Source organism: Euprymna scolopes, chromosome 19 (assembly GCF_053919585.1).
Source record: "Euprymna scolopes isolate OS-2025 chromosome 19, ASM5391958v1, whole genome shotgun sequence".
Classification (NCBI taxonomy): Eukaryota; Metazoa; Mollusca; class Cephalopoda; order Sepiida; family Sepiolidae; genus Euprymna; species Euprymna scolopes.
In genome coordinates this window covers 90,243,099-90,263,614 of record NC_136500.1, presented here as the reverse complement: position 1 = coordinate 90,263,614, position 20,516 = coordinate 90,243,099, and positions in this window count along the sequence as shown.

Here is a 20,516-nt window from a genome sequence, read left to right as displayed (position 1 = left end):
ACAGTCAAAGCATGATACTGACAGATGCCACGTGAAAAGGAACAATGGGGGAAGATGATTTATAAGTATAAAATACTGCATGAAAGACAAAAAAAAAGAATTGAAAAATACATAACACAGAAAGGTTGATCACTATAGCAAAAGATACTGTCAAAATGTACAATTCAGAAAGCAGCGAAACCAGGATCAAAAAGACAAAAAAAGTGGGAATAAAAACAGCTACATGGATATTTCATAAGAATGACAAGAGAAGAGACCCACAAAAACAGCAAACGGCTGGAAACACTTGAACAGAGAAACAGAATCTCGACTGACAGCTGTAGAGAATAATGTGATAAGAACTAACTACATTAAAGCTAAAATAGATCAAACACAGGAAAACAGTAAATGTCGACTGTTAACAAAGAGACGAAATACTAGAGTACATAAGTGAATGCAGCAATCTAGCCCAAAATAATAGACACGATTGAATGAGAAAAGCAATACTCTAGGAACTATGCAAACAACTGCATTTTGAATACACAAAAAACTCGTATAGATATAAACCGGAGATAGTACTAGAAAACAAAAATCATAAAATCCTTTGGGACATGGAGGTACAAACAGATAAAATCGTTGAAGTAAAGAGACTGGACGTCATAATAATTGACAAAAAGGATAGAAACTGCCAAATGATAGATGTTGCTGTCCTAACAAACTACTGGGTAAAGATCAAGAAAATGAAAACAGGAATAGATAGAATATAGCAGAGAACTAAAAGGAATTTGGAGTATAAAGAAAGTTAAGATAATACTAATAATTTTAGGAGCATTAAAAACAGTCCCAAACAACCTGGAAAAAGACTAGGAGAGATTGGAGTTAAGGGAAGGCTGAGACGATACAACAGAAGATTATGGTGCAAACAGCTGAAATCTTTAGGTAAATCCTTGAATGCTGAAACCAAGTTACATAAACAACAAACACTAACCAGCCTCAGGGAAGTTACAACAGAAATAAAACAAAAACATGGACAGAATACCAAGTAAACCCAAGGGAACTGAAACTACAAAAAAAATCTCAAACTGCACTTCTCCAAAACACACACAAAACAGTCATGAAGAATGAAGGAAGATGGAAAGATTGAAGAGAGAGAGTATGTTGCAATATTTTTGATATATTGAGGAAGATATGATCACTGAAAATTGGAAGGTTCTATTTATAGGTACTGTTGGTAGGAACTGACGAATCAAATAGAGCCACGTTCTGCTAGCAACCAATCAGAAACCAGAGTTGCTCCATAAAAATATTGAATCTTTAGCATTCCAGCACATAATCTTTTTGTGTCAATGCGAGAAGATCTTTTTCACTTTGCCTGCAAAATTATAAAGTCCAGGACCTGTACAGAACAGCTACCCACTGAAAATTCTTCATCTTGTACAGAATAGCTACTCATCGAAAACTCTTCTGAAATTTAACATGGCTTCCAATTCAAGAGCACACTAATCTGATCTCCACTGGAAGAGTGTTGAGCATACTGAAACATTGATGAGGCTTATTACCACCCAAATCCGAGAGTAAACCAATGGTTGTTTCTATTTACTTGGCCTCCCCACGAGAGCAGAGTTAGACACCAGGGTTGTTAATGGTTGTTACCAGTAAGAAATTAATAGTAAACAACTGTTGCGATAATGCAAAGTTATTTGCAATAGTAATCAAAAAAGATAGAGAGTACTGGAAATATGGATAGACTTCTTGTCACTTAGACTCTATGGAATAGCACCGGTTATTATCAGAGATTAATCATTGATGATGACCTGTGTGAGAACTCCTAATGAGTACTTAATAATATACTGCAAGATTTGTATCTGTATGACCAAATATAAATCAACATACCACCTTTAAACCACTGAAGTAGAATTCGAATAGTATTTATGAAGTCATTGCTTTGCTTGAAGAGTATTTTTTCTTATCAGAAAGCAATTCTTTATGAACGCATGAAATTCAGATTTTGCCATTGTTTTGAAATTTTGCAACAATAAATAGCTTCATTTAAACAATTTTAACGAAGCAATCTGATTTGGATCAAATTTTGATATGTGCCATTTGAAGGTTAGTACTTTATAAAACTAATAATTTTTTTTTTTAAATTAATAACATCAGTTATCGAATGCTGTGTTAGAGTGGGGGATTAAAAGTTCCAAGAAAAGCATAGTGATTTTGTTGAAGTATCAAAAATATAGGCATTCTTTATCTTGAAGATAGAGATATAAAAATGCTGATATATATATATATATATATATATATATATATATATATATATATATAGAGAGAGAGAGAGAGATAGAGAGAGAGAGATAGAGAGAGAGAGAGATAGAGAGAGAGAGATAGAGAGAGAGAAAGAGAGAGAGAGAGAGAGAGAGAGACTAGAATACAAAATAAAGCTCAGATAAAACTGACTCGCAAATCAACATTTGACAATGCTTGTTATCACTAGCATTTTTTTCATTAAGTTTCTCTTTTTTTTTTTTTTTCTGGGAAGGGAGTGGCCAAAGTAATCTGATAAACTGCAAAATAATTTCTCCTCTAAAACTGTTTTCGAAATAAAAATAGAACGAAAGCTTTATTTATTTATTTTTTTTTTTTAACTTTCTTGTAAAAGTGGATGCTTGGCTTATTAAGAACACAATCTTTTTCTTCTTGTAAAAGTGGATGCTTGGCTTATTAAGAACACAATCTTTTCGATTTTCATTAAATAAGATACCTATAACAAATTAACCCTACTTACCCGGCATTGCCCAGGATATGATGATTAGGTTTTGTTGTTTTGTTTTGCAGCATATCAACCTTTTAGAAAAAGGTTGATATGCTTCAAGTTCTTTATATCTTCAAATATTTATTCATGGTGTTTGGTTTTGTTGTTTCGTAGAGGAAAATTGTTTTCGATTTTGGAGCTTTGCAAAGATAAAGGAAGAAAACAATAACATCAGTGTTTGGTGCATTTCAAGTCAGGAAGATACAAAGAAGTCATTTTAGTTTTTAATTTTAATCTGTCTGCAATTTTTTAAAAACTTATACAGAACAAAAAATAACATTTTAGTTGTAAAGGAGACACCCTTTTTTATATTGTTCAGTTAAAAAGTACAAGTTATTCCCCTTGCTAATTTAGATATTTTTTCGTCATAATTTATATATCTATAAAAGTTAGAATGTGTGTGTGAGGACACTTCTCAACCTACATATTCAACAAGTTTTTGATCTACAGATTTGAAATTTGGTATATAGAGTAATCAGACATGTGAAAAACTTTTTAATTGGTTTTCATCTGGAAAAATGGGCTGCTAAGGAGTCAAAATTGAAAAGTTGGTACTTGGAGGAATTCATCGGATTTATATCTGTCAACAGTTTCACAAATACACATGTGTTAATCATTCACATGACAGATTACTCATGTTAAGAATAAGTAGGTTTGAAAACACTTTTTAAAATTGTGTCAAACTGGCCTAATGGTTATCATACTTGACTCACTGTCTTCAGGTTTTGGTTTTGATCTCAGCTCGACTATTTTTCTTACAAAAAGTGAACGTTTTGGAAAAACAATACTCGCATGCAAATGTCTCAGTTTCTCTCCATGTTTTTACTTCATTTTTTTAAAAGGAATTTAACATTACATTTAATACCTATGGTATTTTTGCTTATAAGAAAATAAAAAAAATATGTGTACAAATGTTCAATGAGGTTTTCCTTTGTCTATTTTATATTTCCGGAAGTCAGTGTTGCGGACTGGCTGTCAGATCAATTTCAAGGATACGAGTTGTGATGAATATTAACTATTGTTTGGAATTAACGTAGTTTTTTTAATGTTAATATTAATGATGGGACGATTCCAATATTTTTCCTGATTCCGATACAATTACCGATTCTGTGCTAAATTCCAGATTCCGATACAATTACCGATTCCAATTCTTTTAAATCTCTAAATATTTAACTATTGAGTTGTTATTTCCCTGAATTTTTGTAAAAAAAAAAAAAAGCACACGTTAAATATGCAGATATTTTCATAAACGTCAAAATACACTGTGGGAGATGATCTATCGATTTTAGCTTTACTTGTATTTTAAAATCAATAAAAATTTATTATTTCATCATTATTAACACCAATGGAAGATTTTGGTTTAAACAGAATAAAATATAAAAAGACAAAAGAATCGTTTTGGCATCAGGAAATATGTATCAATTTTTCCAATTCCAATACCGATTCCGATACTTCCAAATCTTCCAATTTTCCTGATTCCGATTAATCGTCCCAACACTAGTTAATATGTTGATATAGCCTTCAAACACAACTCCTTTCACACTATTCACAATGCTTCAATAAAACTACAACATCCTTCTCACTAATAAAATTATTTTGTTTCCAACTGTGTCTCATTATTATGAACCGCTTCTGGAACTGGTATTGCAGCTCGTATATATGGTGTGTGTGTGTGTGTGTGTGTGTGTGTGTGTGTGTGTGTGTGTGTGTGTTTTTGATTATTTTAAGTGTTGAGAAAGTGGCAAAGGTGAACAGGATAAAAACAAGATAAGGCTCGCATCCATTTAACACTCAAGTCTTATCTTGGTAGAAGGACTAAACTGAAGGCAAAATGGTTTTTTGCTTTGTCACTGCAAATCTTCTGGAACTATCAAAAGATACGCATACGTTAACAGCAGTCGATCTTGACACGCGTAGCATGCAAACACACATATTTACTTTTCAAATATTATTTATGATACCTATTACAACCAAATCAAGTCTGTGTATCACAACTGTATCACGAGGTTAGTTTTTTTTTTGTTTTTCACTCCAAAACAAGGTATACTGCCACTTAGAACGTAAGGGCTACAATTCTGGATCATGTCTAACAAGGAACTGTGGGGAGTTGAGCAGCAATATGTCTGTTCACATCATATTTCAAGTTCAGCAGGTTAGTACAACACAAGGAAACAGGAAAGGAATTCCAAAGTCTAACAGCGTGAGGAAAGAAACTATTCGAGCAGAAGGCATTCTGGCATCTAGGGACCGCAACAATGAAGAAACAATTTTGCGTTCTGTCAGATTAGTTGGGAGTACATACGTCGAGGGGGCACAAGTGCTTTAAGTTCATTAGAGCACATTCCCACATTCCATTAAAGTAGTTTTAAAACAGGTACAGGGATGCAACATTGTAGTGATGGGACAGATGGTGAAGCTTGGCTGACAATGTAGGACCTTTTAAATTTGAGATTGTTTTTTTTTTACCCTGTCTAAGATTAAGATACTAATAGTAAATGCAGCAGCGCAGACGTGGCAACAACACTCCATATATGGGTGAATCATGGCTTTGTAAAGATAAAGGGTGCTCTCTGGTATGAGTAATTTTCTAGCACGGTAGTGGGAGACTACACACTTTGCAGCAGCAGTTTTGTAATTATAATATGTATATCTAGTACTGCTATGTAGTTGTAATACATATATACTTAATTTGCTTATGTAATTGTAATACACATATATAATACAATTATGCATTTATAATACATTATTACAATTTTATTACAACTGCATCATAAGATATCAACGTACGTGGTATTTACTGTTACTGATTAATTGTATACGTTTAGTTGAATACAAGTTATTAGGTTGAGAAGAAAGTTCTTGTGGAATTTTTAATTTGGATTTCAAATGATGTATTTTGAAATAAGTTTTCGTTATAATACCTTTACTTTATATATCGTTTTAAAGAGCGTTTTTTGCTCTATCTAATCGTTTAAATTACAATCGTTTTAAAACAATTATGTCTTCTTTTTCAGATGGAAAAAAAAGCAAATTCATACAATTTTCTTATTTCAATTCAAGCTAGACCGAAAAGCTGTTTAAACAGCTCACGATATCAACAAAGCATTTGGCCCAGGAACCACTACTGAACGCACAGCACAATGATGGTTTAAGAAATTTTGTGGTGGCGACGAGAGTCTTCAAGATGATGAGCATAGCAGTCGGCCATTGGACAAGAGCCTTAGTTTTTTAATCTTTTTTTACAAGGTGGTCACCACTTATCAAGGCTCAGAAGCAACTCAGGGATAATGGTTATTGTGTGTACAGTACGTTAATGTTGAGATTTGATAAAGTGTCTACTTAAGGGGGGGGGGGTTCATCAGGAATTTGTTTATGTTGGACTTGAAGACATCCAAGTTGTAGTCAGGTGGGAAACAGGTGGACGAAACAGAGTTCCACAGGCATGCACTTCTAAGAAAGAAGCTTTGTTCATGGAATCTACGTTTTGGTTTTGGCACAGATAAAGAGTGGGGAAAATCTTTGACAGTGGTTTCAGCTAGACGGGTGTTTTTCGTGAAAGTTTGGTGAGGGGGGACAAGGGATTGGAGCTCAGACGAGCACCTGCCATGGAAGTAACGATAAAACAAAGACAGGTTCGCAACGTCTCCCCTGTGGGAGAGAGGTTGCAGAGAAGAGAAAAGGGCATCCCTCACTAAGCCACGAAGCCTATTTTGTACTCTGTCAAGGCAGGATAGAGTGTTTTTAGCAGCTCCTGCCCAGATGTGGCAACAGTACTCTATTCTTGGACATACTTGGCTTTTATATAAGTAGAGAATTGCAGCGGTAGAAGGATCCTTCCATTTTTTCAGCGACCTTGGCAATAGACTTGATGTACGTGTTCTATTTCAGGTCAGGAGTAAAGGTCAAACCCAGAAGCTTATCAAAGCCATCCATTTCAATTGATGCCAGATGGAGATCAGAGCGTTGATGATGTAAAGATAGGAGCTTGGTTTTAGATGCATTAAAAATAACCAGCCACGTCTTCTCCCACTGAACCACGCGCTCGAGATCAGAGGAGAGAGAATCAGAGAAAACTTTGTCATTTACAGCCTTTGATGTGTTGCCGTAGATGGTCGTGTCATCAGCATAGATGTCAACGAATGATTTAAGTATGTGTTTAGGGAGATCATTGATGTAGATCAGGAAGAGATTGGGTCCAGGATGGACCCCTGAGGGATTCCAGCATTAATACTGTGGGCCTCTGATTTTTGTCCATCGACCACTACTCTTATAAGCCTATCAGAGAGAAATGATTTAATGATAGAGAAAACATTTCCAGTTATACTGTAGCTGGAAATCTTGTGAAGTAGGCCTTTATGCCATACCTTGTCGAAGGCCTTTGATATGTCAAGAGCAATTGCCCCAGAAAGGAAGCCTTTGTCAAGAGATTCACTAATCCTATGAGATATAACCATTAGCACATCTGCGGTAGATCTTGCAGAACGGAAACCATATTGCGTGTCACTAAGAAGTTTATTTCTGCTGAGGTGGTTGACTATTTCTCTATTTAATATGGATTACAGCAACTTACTCATGACATACAGGAGACTTATTGGTCTGTACTGAGAGGGAGATGACTTATCACCTGATTTCTTAAATACAGGGCATACTGATGAGGTTTTCCAGGGTGTTGGAAAGCACTTCTTAAGGCAACGCTTAAACCGTGTCGTAAGTATGGGAGCAAGTTCTGGTTGAAGCTTTTTTAACACTATAATTGGGATGCCGTCAGGGCCAGTTGCTTTACTGGAATCAAGGTTCTTGATTAGCTTGGCGACCTCATGCATAGATATTTGTATGTTACCTAGTGTGTTCTGTATTATAGGAGGAAATATGGGGAGTTGATGGCCTTCGTCGCATAGGGTAGATTAGCTGCAAAGTTCTTGGCAAATAGTTTGGCCTTGTCTGATGCTGACGAGATGACCTCTGGTCCATTAATAATGGTTGGGATAGAACGCACACTTCTGTTCAGGATCCTATTTGTTATTTGCCAAAACTGATGGGAACCAAGCCGCTGTCCAGCTACTTTGGATTTAACAGACTGGGCATATAGCTGTCTTGCATTTTTATTACTCTTTTACAGAGGTTGCTGGTGTTCCTGAAAGCAGCTTTAGTTTCAGTGCATCTATTACGTTGGTAGCTATGAAAAAAGTGATTTCTGTGCGCGATGGCAGCAGCACATTCTGGGAAGAACCATGGCTGGCTGTTAGGTTTTTGTTGGAATTTTTTAGATGGTATAAATCGGTCTATGCCTACAATTAAATATTCAGTCAGGTCTGATACTATAGAGGACACATCCTTTTTAAATATGGAATGCAGAGTTAGATCAGATATGAGTGTACAGAAGCTATCCCAATCAGCCATGGAGTATTGGTATACTGTACGGTGGAGGGGTACATCTAGGGACTTATTACATTTCATTTTTATCTTAACTGATATGACAGAGTGGTCAGAGGATCCTAGAGGAGAAAGAACGGAACATGAACATAGCTATGGGGAAGTTGAGAGAAAAAGGTCTAGAAGGCTTGCATACTGACCTGTAGTATCGGGCACACGGGTGGGCTCGCGAGTAATCTGAGTGAGGTCATAAGCAATGGCAAAATCATGACAGAACCTCCCCTCATTGTCTGTCTTATTTGAGTGAGTCAGCCATTCCACGTTATGGATGTTGAAGTCACCACAGATGTGAATGTTAGCCGAGGAATGTGCAGACAGGATGTGGTCTATTTTCTCAGATATACACTTAAAGATAGTAACTCCGCTGTTATGGGGCCCCGATAGATGGCAAATATAAATGCAGTGGTGTAAGCAAGTGCAACCCGGAAGCACATATAAGGTAAATTAGGATCTTCTCTAGAGATATCCCTGCCACACAGGAAGCCATCTTTAATGTAGGCACATATTCCATGGCCATGGCGATCTTGGGGGTATACTAGCCAGACCTACTGATTACCACTTTTTCAAGCATCTCGACAACTTTCTACACAAGAAATGCTTCAAAAACCTAAGCCAAAAACGCCTTCACCAACTTCATCGCCACCAGAACACAAGATTTCTACATTACTGGCATCAATATACTTGTTTTGCCTTTGCAAAAGTGTGTTGATTCTGATGCTGATTATTTTGATCAATAAATTTTTGTTTGAGCCAGGATATGTTCATCTGAATTTTTAAAAAAACCGCATGTACTTTTTTTGTCAACCTGAAACTGTACTGTTTTAGAACTTTTGACGTGAGGATTAATATTTTATTTTATTTGTATTATTCAGACTACTGTTCTAATCTGGGATGTAATTCTCACAATGTTTCAGCCGATATAACCGCCGGTCATCTTCAGGTGTGTTTTGTCAACTCAGGAATTTTTATTTTTATCACCATTATTTTTGTCCCCTCAATAATCTCATTTTTTTATCCCCGTTTACAAAATATCTTGCTTACTTTCAGTGTTTGATACAATCTGAAAAACAGCGAGCAGCTCATACCTAGACAGATTCCATGAACAAAGTTTCTTTCCTAGCACTGCCCACCTGTGAAACACTGTTCCACTGGCATGCTTCCCGACGATTTCATTTTGGTAGCCTTCATGTCTAATATAAACAAGTTTTTGTTGAGCCATCCCCTTCAATAATCCAAATTCGACACAATCGAATTAACGATTGTTACACTACCACCTTACATTCATAAGCCCTTATTCTCGAGTGGTCTTTGGGCTTTGCTAAATGGTGACTCCCTTGTAAAAAAAATTAAAAAATTGAATATTCTCATTACCAAGATCCCCCCACTCCAAAATAAAACAACAACAATAACAACAAAAAATAATAGATAATTAATAAAACGTCCTTTTTAAAACAAATATACAAATATCAGAGTGTTTCATTGGATGTCCTGCTGATTGCAAATGTCCCTTAGCATCAAAATAAACTCCATTGAATCCACTGTGAAAAATTTCCCCCACTCTATATCTGTGCCTAAAGCAAAACGCGGATTCCATGAACAAAGCTTCTTTCTTAGAACTGCACGCCTGTGGAACTCTGTTCCGTCTGCCTGCTTCCCTCCGGACTACAACTTGGATGTCTTCAAGTCCAATGTTAATAAATTCCTAATGAACCACCCCCTTAATTAAACACTTCATCAAATCTCCACACTAACATAATGTACTTGCAATAACCCTTATCCCTGAGTGGCTTCCGGGCCTTGATAAGTGGTGATCACTGTGTAAAAAAAATTAAAAAAAAATAAAATGAAAAATAAAATAAAAACAATCCGCATGAATACAATAGGTAGCTCAGCTTGTAATTTCGATAGCGTTAAAAAATAGATATCTGAAGAATGCCCAAGTGTCTAACGGCTGTAATGTAGTGATACTACCTGATATGAAAATACCTGCACTAATGACTTGATTCATTTGTTTTATGGCATTTCAACTATTATGGTCCATTGAATGATGAAACACGATATCGAGTGGAAGCGATTCGTTGATTGGTTCGTTTTGTCTCTTGTTTTATCGTGCAACAACACTTATTGGACACGATTAAGTGATTTGATTCATTTATTTTTATCGGTTTTAGCAACATATCAACTTTTTTTTTATAGTTATTTAATGCTGAAATATTATCTGTTATAAATGAGGATAAAGCGAGTGAGACTTCATTGATCTCAGAGAAGTCGTTAATATGAAAATTTTCACCACGAGCTAATTTCATTGTAATGCCTTTATCTTCTTATTTCCATCCATCTCTACACTTAGTCAGATTTGAGCCAATCTCTCCCTCCTCCTCACTGACTCTCTCTCATCTCTCTCTCTCTCTCTCTCTATATATATATATATATATATATATATACTAGCTGGCCACCCGGCGTTGCCCGGTCATACAATACGTTTAAATATGATATTTTAACTTATGCAGATTGAGTATGTATTATTATAGAATCAATCCTCTATTGATTATTCTATATTATGATGAATAATTTGCCCGGTCAACTAATTCGAAAAAAAAAAAAAAAAAAAAATTAATTAAAAAATAATAATGATAATGTCGTTCATCAAATTCCGTCTGTATTTGTTCACAATATCACGTCAGCTGATATTTGGACTTGACAATGAATGGAATGTCCTTGAAAGTCACTTTTTTTTTTTTTATTAATATTTAGCTTTAAAACATGCAAATGAAGAAATGATTTGTGGCGATTTTAAATGGTAATTCTTCTTTTATCGTAAATTGAATGGATTATTAAGAAAAAATTAAAATGCTGAGGTACACCCGGTCATTCGATCTGTAGTCGAATGCTCTGCCACTGAGCTATATTTCCAGATGTCAATAATTCAGGTTTTTTTTTTTTTTTTTAAGAAATGATTTGTTGACATTTTATTATCTCCCTTGCCAGTGTAAAGCAAAATATTCCCCTGTAAAAATCCTTTTTTTTTCTCTAAGACTATTTTTAGGATCGGATCTTTTTTGATTTTCGATACTTATCAGATGAATTTCCACGTATTTAAAAAAAAAAAAAAAAAAAAAAAAAAGACCATCTCTCTCTCTAAATGACGTCATTGGTATACGTCACTAAGATAATCACCTAATGTTTTTACATGTCATTATTTCTAAGATGTCAACTAAATTATTATGACAACAGTTTTAAGTTAACATTCCTAAATTAATGTAAATAAATATTTATTCTAAATATTTAGATTAATTTAAAACATCTTAGGTGACAAAACTTTTTGGCTTGAATAATCATACTAATCGTCGATCAGCACCTTTCTGCGTTGCCCGGACAATATCCAACACTAGTGTCAGCGAAGTGAATTAAGGTAGTGGATAGAGTAACCCTATGAACTGTGCAACTTTCTTCTGAGAGAAGCTTTATGTGCTCAGGTGCAGTCATCCTTTGCAGACTTTTGCGTTGTCTTATTTAAATCTACTTCCTGTCATCCAACAGAAATAAGTAAAAGTAAGCACTTGAAAAGGTGTATCAGTTCACTTGATATTTATAGGCGAGAGTGGAGGTATAGGCTACTTAAACACTCAAGGACCGTATGGGTTTGTTTTTTTTTTGGGGGGGGGTTATATAAAGAATAATAGAATATTAAATAGGTGAGATTATACCACAATCACCCTAAGCAATAAACTCAAATGAGAAGAACCGGGAATGGATCCAGCTTTTGCGCTGTTGAGGAATGGAGAGAGCACACTTTTATAAAGTCTTCTTTATTTTCACTTCCAAAATCTCTTCTATTAGCAATTGTTATCTTACGTTATTTGATATTACTGTGGAAATCTCTCTTTTTTTTTACTTGGTGGGAGAGGGTCATCGCGTGCCCGGAGATCACTCTAGAATAAGAGATAAGTATTCAGTAGATGGTGAGACATCATGATGGAACTTTGGTAGAGCTTATATTATTTAAGAGGACATAATGTTGGAACTTTAATACGGCTATATTATTTAAGAGGATGGCTCAACAGGAACTTATTTACATATTAGATTTGAAAATAACCATGCTGCAGTCAGCTGGGAAGCAGCACTATAGCATTGTGTTCCATATACAAACAGTTCTAGGAAAGAAAATTTGTGGGCATTGTGTTAGATAATACCATTGTTAAAAATGAAGTTAGTTATTATCGATCTATCTATTTATCTATCTATCTAGTGATATTATTAAAATAGTTTATATTGGGAGTTGTTTATTGTTTATAGAATAAAGTGTAGCAATGGGTTTTAGCTGAGGATGTTTGCATAAATTAGCTAGATTAAATAAACAAAATAAGCTTGAGCGGGTATACATGTCCAGATACATGTGCTTTTTGAATGATGACGTAATGGAACTGGGGTCAGGAGGTCGGGAAGTTTAGAGTCAAGAGTTTGAGTTTGATCACGAAAGTGAATAGACGTACTTCAAGCCAGGAAGGGAGGTTGTAAAGAATAAGCATGTAGATACGAAATGAAGTCCATTTGAGACAACTGAAATAAATTTATATTTTAAAAATATAAAGTGCTCTGTGGTTTCACAAAAGAAGGGAGAACAGAGGTCTTAATTGGTTATGGTGTTGGTCATTTCATGTTTCATCACGGAGCTGAGCAGTGAAGATAGAAGACCTCTTGAAGAAAGAAAGGTATAAAGCATATATTATTCTTCTTATTAAAAAAATGATACCTTTACGTAAATATGAATTGTAATATATACCCGTGTAATAACTCTGATACAACATGACAGTTTATACGTCGATATCATATCCTCTGGCTTAACAACATACATACATGCATACAATTTATACGTTTATAATGGATCCCGTTATAAGAACAATATTTCCCACCTCACTATGTGATATGACTGTTTTGGTATCGATCCACCTCTCTATATAACAATTGGTTGCTAACTTTTTTGTCGTCGTGCACATTGGATGACATTACAAAACAATGATGTCATCATAAATCTAGTCGAAAACATTGGAAAGACTTTTTATGATATCATAACTGATGAAGTAACAAAAAGATGATGGCATCCATTAAAATCAGAAGAGATAGATGATCTGTAATCCTTCAAGTCATCTATGTGGACAGAATATATATATATATATATATATATATATATATATATACATTAGATGAACTCTTTAGATCTGAAGGGGTTAATATACTATTAAAACCGTGGATTTTGTTTGTTATGTTATCATGTACGCTTGTTTGTCCCCGTGTAAACATGTTCTTTGCTATAAAAATGTATTTTGCTCAAGTTTAATTGTAAAACAAAAGATATTCCAGCTAGAAAGATTGTTACAGTGTGGACTAATTTAAATAGTGACCTAAAAATCTGCATTATGATTTTTTTCTACTAAGAATAATTCACTGCTGAGTGTACTGAATAAGATTTTTGACAGAAATACGCACACTTGACATAGATACAGACATGGCTGGAAAAAACATGCATGGTGGATTGTCAAGAATAAAATAATTGTTATTTTAAACCATCTGCAATAGTTCTTGTTAGAAGGAAATACCCAATTGCTGAATAAAACGCCCTAGGGGCGTGGCGACTTTGACAGCAAAGTTCTACAGTGGGCGTTTGCAGGTGGAGGTCGGGTCAGTGCAAATTTTTATATAATCAACCCAAAATTGATATCGTCAGTTGTTTGGCGATTTGGGTGCCAAGAAAAAATACCTGTTAAATTCCTGTGCTTATATCTTTTTCACACTGACCGACATTTTTTCACTGTGACTAACAATAAAGAAGTATCATTATATTTTTATTTATCAGTGTCCTCATTCTTTTAAACACAGTTAAAATACATGTGTTTCTCGCCTTTATGTAACTTGCACATTATTTCTTGTCAAATTTAGTAATTATTAAGCTAATATTAATTTAAATAAATAAACAATATTAATAATTAAAATTTTAACACTTCTGGTATGCAGCTTTAAGATATAAAACCAAAAGGAAATTAATATTACAGGACTGAATCCTAGGCAACACCGGGTTAGTAGAGTTAGTAACAAGTAATACAAGTAATTGCCTTGTCAGTAGAATTGCTCAGAAGCGGAACCATCAAAGAGCAAAGTGTGGAGAAACATGAGACCCTGCAAAAAGAAACCGAAACGGATTTCAATGTAAAGTTGAAGAATGAGTACAAGAGAATGTGACTAAATGATCAGAGTTTAAGAGACGGTTGGTGAGTGCAGATGAGAAAGTTTCGACTGATAGCATTCCCACATTGGATTTGTACATCTCCAAATGCTTTTGTTGTACAAGACTTGTCAGTTCCCAGTTTTCTTTAGCAATTTACAATGAGCTGAAAAACCTGATTCTGTCAACAGACCAAATACTCTTTGTGCGTTAGATTAAAGGAAAGAGAACACAGCTGGAAATGATTGTACAATTGCATCAAGACTATCGAATGTACAAATAATTACATCGCACTGAAACCGGATACAAACGAGCAAGAACCAAAGCACATGTAGAGCGACTTCACGAGAACACCTTATGGATTTAAAAAGAATATAAAAAAATAATAAAATATACTAATTTGATTAAATATAATTATTAAAACAATTGATTCGCATAAATGAACGCGGACAAGGCTTCATAAAAAACTTAGAGCGGCTGTACCTGAGTAAATTTTGGTTAAATCATCAGAAGGCGTCTTTTTCAGTTTGGGTCACTGCACCATGGTACAGGCTGCAGTGATTAGCCTTACATACGATCTAACATTTCAAGGCAGTGCTGAATGCCTCATGGCTGCTGACTTTTGGATAATTACCCTTGATTTGAGAAGCAGAGTGGAGATGTGGGACGGGTTTCTGGCATAAATTATTATCAACTAGAATTTAAATATACCTTTTGAGAAGTTTTTCATCACAGTACCTAGCTATGAACTCCACGGGGGCAAGATGTACCATAGTCACATTTATCTTATTGGAAGAAAAACAGAATTCTCTGTCCATGTTTCTGCTTCATGGAACAGTCTACCATATCCAGGATTAAAGTTATAGTGTATATAAATGTACACATCTTCTGTCTTTTTAACATGGCTTGTTGCGCTTTGTTATTTTTTTCTTTTTTTGCCAATAAATCTGATTTGGATATTTAAGAAAAAGGAACAGTTTTTTTTTGTCAGCTTCAATTTATCCCAAGCAAAAATATTTAATTCCATATACAGTGATGGTGCTAGCTTTTAAATTTAGTGAATACCCCCCCCCCCCCACCAAAAAAAAAACATTGTATAAATTCTCTCTCTCTCTCTTCTAATCTTGAGCATGTGGTGTAATAAGGAAAATGTAGGCTGGTTAATTTTAATGCATCGAAAACCAGGATTCTCTCTTTCCATTCTCAATACTCTGACCCCCATCTGGCCTCAATAGTAATGAATAACTCTCGTCTTGGAGAAGCACCCTGTTTAGGCAAACTGCTAGGGCTGATGTTCACTCCTGATTTGAAATGGAACACATACATCAAATCCATTGCCAAGACCACAGGAAAAATGGTTAAATCATTCTACTGTTTCAGTAGATATCTCACTGCTGATGCAATCTTCTGTTAGTACAAGAGCAAAGTACCACCTTGGATGGAGTACTGTTGCCACATCTGGGCAGGAGCTGCTGGGAGTACCTATCCTGCCTTGACAGAGTTCAAAACCGGTTTCGAAACCTGGTAGGTGGTGCTCTTTTCCCTTCCCTGTAGCCTCTTTTCCACAGAAAAGACATTGCGAGCATGGCTCTGCTCTATCATTTTTGTCATGGCAAGTGCTCGTTTGAGCTCCAATCTATGGTCTCCCACTTGCCAAGCTTTCACAAACAACACTTGACTAGCTACAACAAATATCAAAAATTTCACCCACTTTCTAACTGTACCTAAATCTAAACACAGGTTCCATGAATAAAGTTTATTTCCTAGAGCTGCCCACCTGTAGAACTCTGTTCCACTGGCCTGCTTTCCAGTTGATTACAACATGGTCATCTTTAAGCCCGATGTAAACAAATTCTTGCTGAGCTGTTCTCTTAATTAACTTATACCCAATTTTCACTATTAATAATTACTACACTGTTGTACTGGTGAACATCGTTCATTCTTTAACCCTTATCCTCAAGTGACCTTTGGGCCTTGATAAATGATGACTTCTGTGTAAAAAGAAAATTACTGATGATATTTATTTCTCTCTCATGGCGGGATGATGTGACACAAGGGTCGAACAGTGTGATTGAAGAGCCAGTGCCATAGAGAAAGACCACTTTGGCTTGCAAAAAATACCTGAGCAGCTTCATTAGCATTCCCTTGTTGGGGTGCTTCAGACAATTAGCAATAAACTAACTCTTTTTCAAAGAGAGAAGGAAAAACCTGGGAGGGTGGACCTCCTATACGTGCACAGAACTAGCAACATCGCACAGTCAACAGGAGAAAAGCTATTTCAAAAATGGTCTAAATTGGCTTTTGCGTTGAGGCAAAATATTCACTGAATAAAATAAAGAAATGAAAATTTTAAAGTCTGGCAAATAAGAAAATAATCTTTGTGTTTATGTTCTCTTCTATATGTCGAATAACAGTATAGCGGGAGTTATCCCCCTTTCCAAAGAACCACGTGATCTGAATTCAAGACTATACATTATAAATAATGGTTTACCCTCTGCAACTGTTTTTGAGTTTTGGAGTAGTGATGAAAGATTTCCTAACAAAAGGTACCACAATTACAAAAGTCTATTATGCTTCCCTTGTTAAGAAATTAAGAAAAGCTATCAATATCAGGTGGGGCAAGATCAGCAAAAGTATACTCCTCCTCCTGCAAGACCACATTCTAGTACACAACATAAGGAGGGAAGAGCCAACTCAAAAATGGATTAAAAATGTCGAGGACACCAGGGACTTACTAATCCAACCAATTTTAAAAGATGCCCCCGATACCTCGAAACTCAAGTCCCGAAAGCCAACAACTCAAAAAGACATGGAAGGGGGAATAGAAAAACAATACTGTCAAAGGAGGAGACATCATTTAAGACCCAACTTTGTGCCTCCCAGGTTTTGCTACAAATAATTAGAAGCAGCGGGTAGCTGCAAACCGGATCAGAACAAGACACTGCAGGACTGCAGTAAACAAACATCGGTGGAGGCAAATAGACTCCCTAATCTGCCTAATGTGCAAGGAAGCCCCCTAAGACATAGACCACCTGGTCCTACACTTTCTAACCACCTGATTGGAAGGAGGCTATACAACAACCCAACTATCTGAAGACAATTGCTCAGACTGGCTAAAAAATAGCAGGATAAAGGTCAAACCCATAAGATACTACTACTAGTCCACAATATGCATGTCGCCAGATCAGAAGCAGGAGCATGTGCCTATGAAATCCTTTTCTGAGCTTGCACTTTCACTTCTTCCCAGCCATGATGTTGTTTTTAAAAGAAAAGCATTTCCCAGATTATGCAGTCTTGATTTACAAAGTCACATTATGGTTGGAGGATCAACCTGGGGTGTTTGACAAAAACGGTCTCCAGAGCTGCATACAATTATGGGAGTAATGTGTAACTCTGAATGGTTCCTATGTAGAGAAAGGTTAAGTAACGTGCTAAGTTTCGTTGCTCTACTGCTATGAGAAGTGAATCAGTGAAAACATTACTTATTTAACGCCACTTGAATGCATCTACCTTGGAGATTCTCTTGGCAGCTTTTTGTTAAAAATAGACATAACACGAATTAAGGGTGGGAATCATAAAGGCACATCTGGACTAATTCGACTTTTTTAAACGCTTCAAATCTTTGACAAATCTTAATGTTTTAATGCACAAATATTGAATTATATTTAACTAGGATGAGTACCTGGCATTGATCGAGGTGAAGGGGACAACAAAATAAGTTAAAAAGTGTGTGTAACATGTTTTTTTTTTTTAAACACATCTTTTTCTCTTCCTCTCACTTCCCATAATCCAAAAAAATTCAACAGAACAAATATTGAGTTTTTATCTTAGCCCAAGAATGAAGAAAATGTAGTTTAGCTTCAGTTTCAGATGAAAAGTTGATGGAAAAAAAATCACTCTAAATGTCGACCCCTTACCCTTTAACTTACTGTTACTGTTACTGGTGACCCCAAAAGAATGAATAGTACAAAACAAATGTATCCATATTTTGCCTGAAGCAGTGCTGAAAAAGAATAGATCAGTTTTGAGGGTGTTTCTCATGTAGTTTCTGAATTTTATCTGGACATACATACACTCTTTATATATTACTAGCAGGGCTACCCTGCATATTCCGGGATAAAAGTGTAACACATTTCTTGAAAACTCCAGATAAGATTTCTCTTTATTCCTCTTTTTAACTCTCTCTTTTTCCACAACCTAGCTCATTTCTCTCTTTCTCTCTCACTGAAAATACATACACACATAGACACAGACAATTCTCCTTTCTGTAATAGATTCTGCAAGGAATGAGCTAGCATTTTCTTGAAAATTTAGTTTTTAAAAAAATGGCTGCTAAATTGACTCTTCCCTGATGAAACCTAGCACAGTTTACCACCAAAGAATGAATAATTTCTTCCAAATTTCAAATATTATTTGTGTGGAACAATGCTGATCAAGAATATTATAACTTTGTGAGTGTTTTTATGTTCAGCTAAAAAAAAAAAAAAAAAAAAAATTACCAAAGAAGCATTCATATATTTTATACTTGCGGGGGTATCCGGCGTTGCTCAGGTGTTTAGGTGGTGTAGTAAGAACCCCCTGGGGGGGGGGTGGAGTAAAAACAACAGCAGCAGGTGTCTGTAAGTGATGTAGTAAGGAACCCGGGAGGAGGGTAGTAGTGGGTGGGTGGGAATCAAAACAACAATAGGTGTTAAAAAAATAAGTGGTAGTAGGCAGGCAGGCTCGAACCCGTAACGCAAAGAAGAAAATAAAAGGTTAAAAAAAACGCGATGTCCTAGTTGATGTCTCCATCGCCTAACCAGAAGTTCGGAATGTGGAAATTAAGCATAATCAATCGCAAAGAAGATGATGACTTGCTAAAATGTCGGCGAAAAAAGCGACCCCTCCTTGTACAAAACTGCTCAGTTGAGGGCAAAAGAATTAATGTTTTTGGCCAATTTTTTTATATTTGTCGTCCGAAGGACGGAGCTATAAAACAATACCAATTTTGTGAGGATCCGTCGCCTCTCTCGAAAGTTTTTGCAAAACACACACACATACATACATTTTGCCTTTTATATATTAGATAATAGATATAAAAATATAATTACTTCATATGCAAAAATAAAATGAAAACAATCGTGAAAAGATCTGGAGATTTCACAGCTTCAAATAATAATTTGGAGGATGAAACAACAAAATTTTATTCCATTTACATAATTTATATTGTTTACTGAATTTTCTAAGACTGAGTTAATAAAATATCGACACGTACACCTGTTTCGGTTTGTGTATTAATAAAAGTGAAGAATTTGGTGTCATTGTCAGAAGCTGTCTTTTCTCAAAGATTTAAATTTCATGAAACGATAGAAATAAAACACATGGATGCTTAATGGCTTATTTTTTTTTATCATGTCGGTTTCTTTAAATGCTTTGGAAAAAATCTTACTCTGTGTTTTATTATTCACAAATTTGATTAATAAGGGAAGATGAAGGACTCTTTAGATTTAATGAGCAACCACCTAAATATAGTGTCTCAATAAAAACACTGGTCCACATCAACACACTGGGTTGGCATCAGAATGGGCATCCAGCCTATAAAAATTTTGCCTCAGTTAAAGAAATGACTTCCAAAGAAACCTGGCCAAGGATAAGTTTGAAAGTCAATTTTTAAATGTCAGATGATGGAGGCGTAACATTTCATTATAAACACAATTGTTTCACATACAGAAAATATTTGAAGAAAGGAAACAATTGTGAAAAGATCATAATTTTTTTTAACAAAGGCGTTACCATTTATGAAGGCCCAGAGGCCACTCAAGGATAACGGTTAATGCGTGTACAGCAGTTAATGGGACAATATCGTAGTAATCGTTAGTAGTGGAAATTGTTTACTAATTTAACAGCAGTAATCAAGTCAAAATATTTTTAAACAAAATAAGATATAATCTCAAAAATGAAAGTAGACTACCACCAGCAGGTGGAACGTCAACACAATGATGTCGTACTACACACATTTGTTTTAATACAGTAAACTAATCTGGCGATCGAGGTTTATCAAATTCCTTCTCGTGATTTTGTCCAGATTAAACC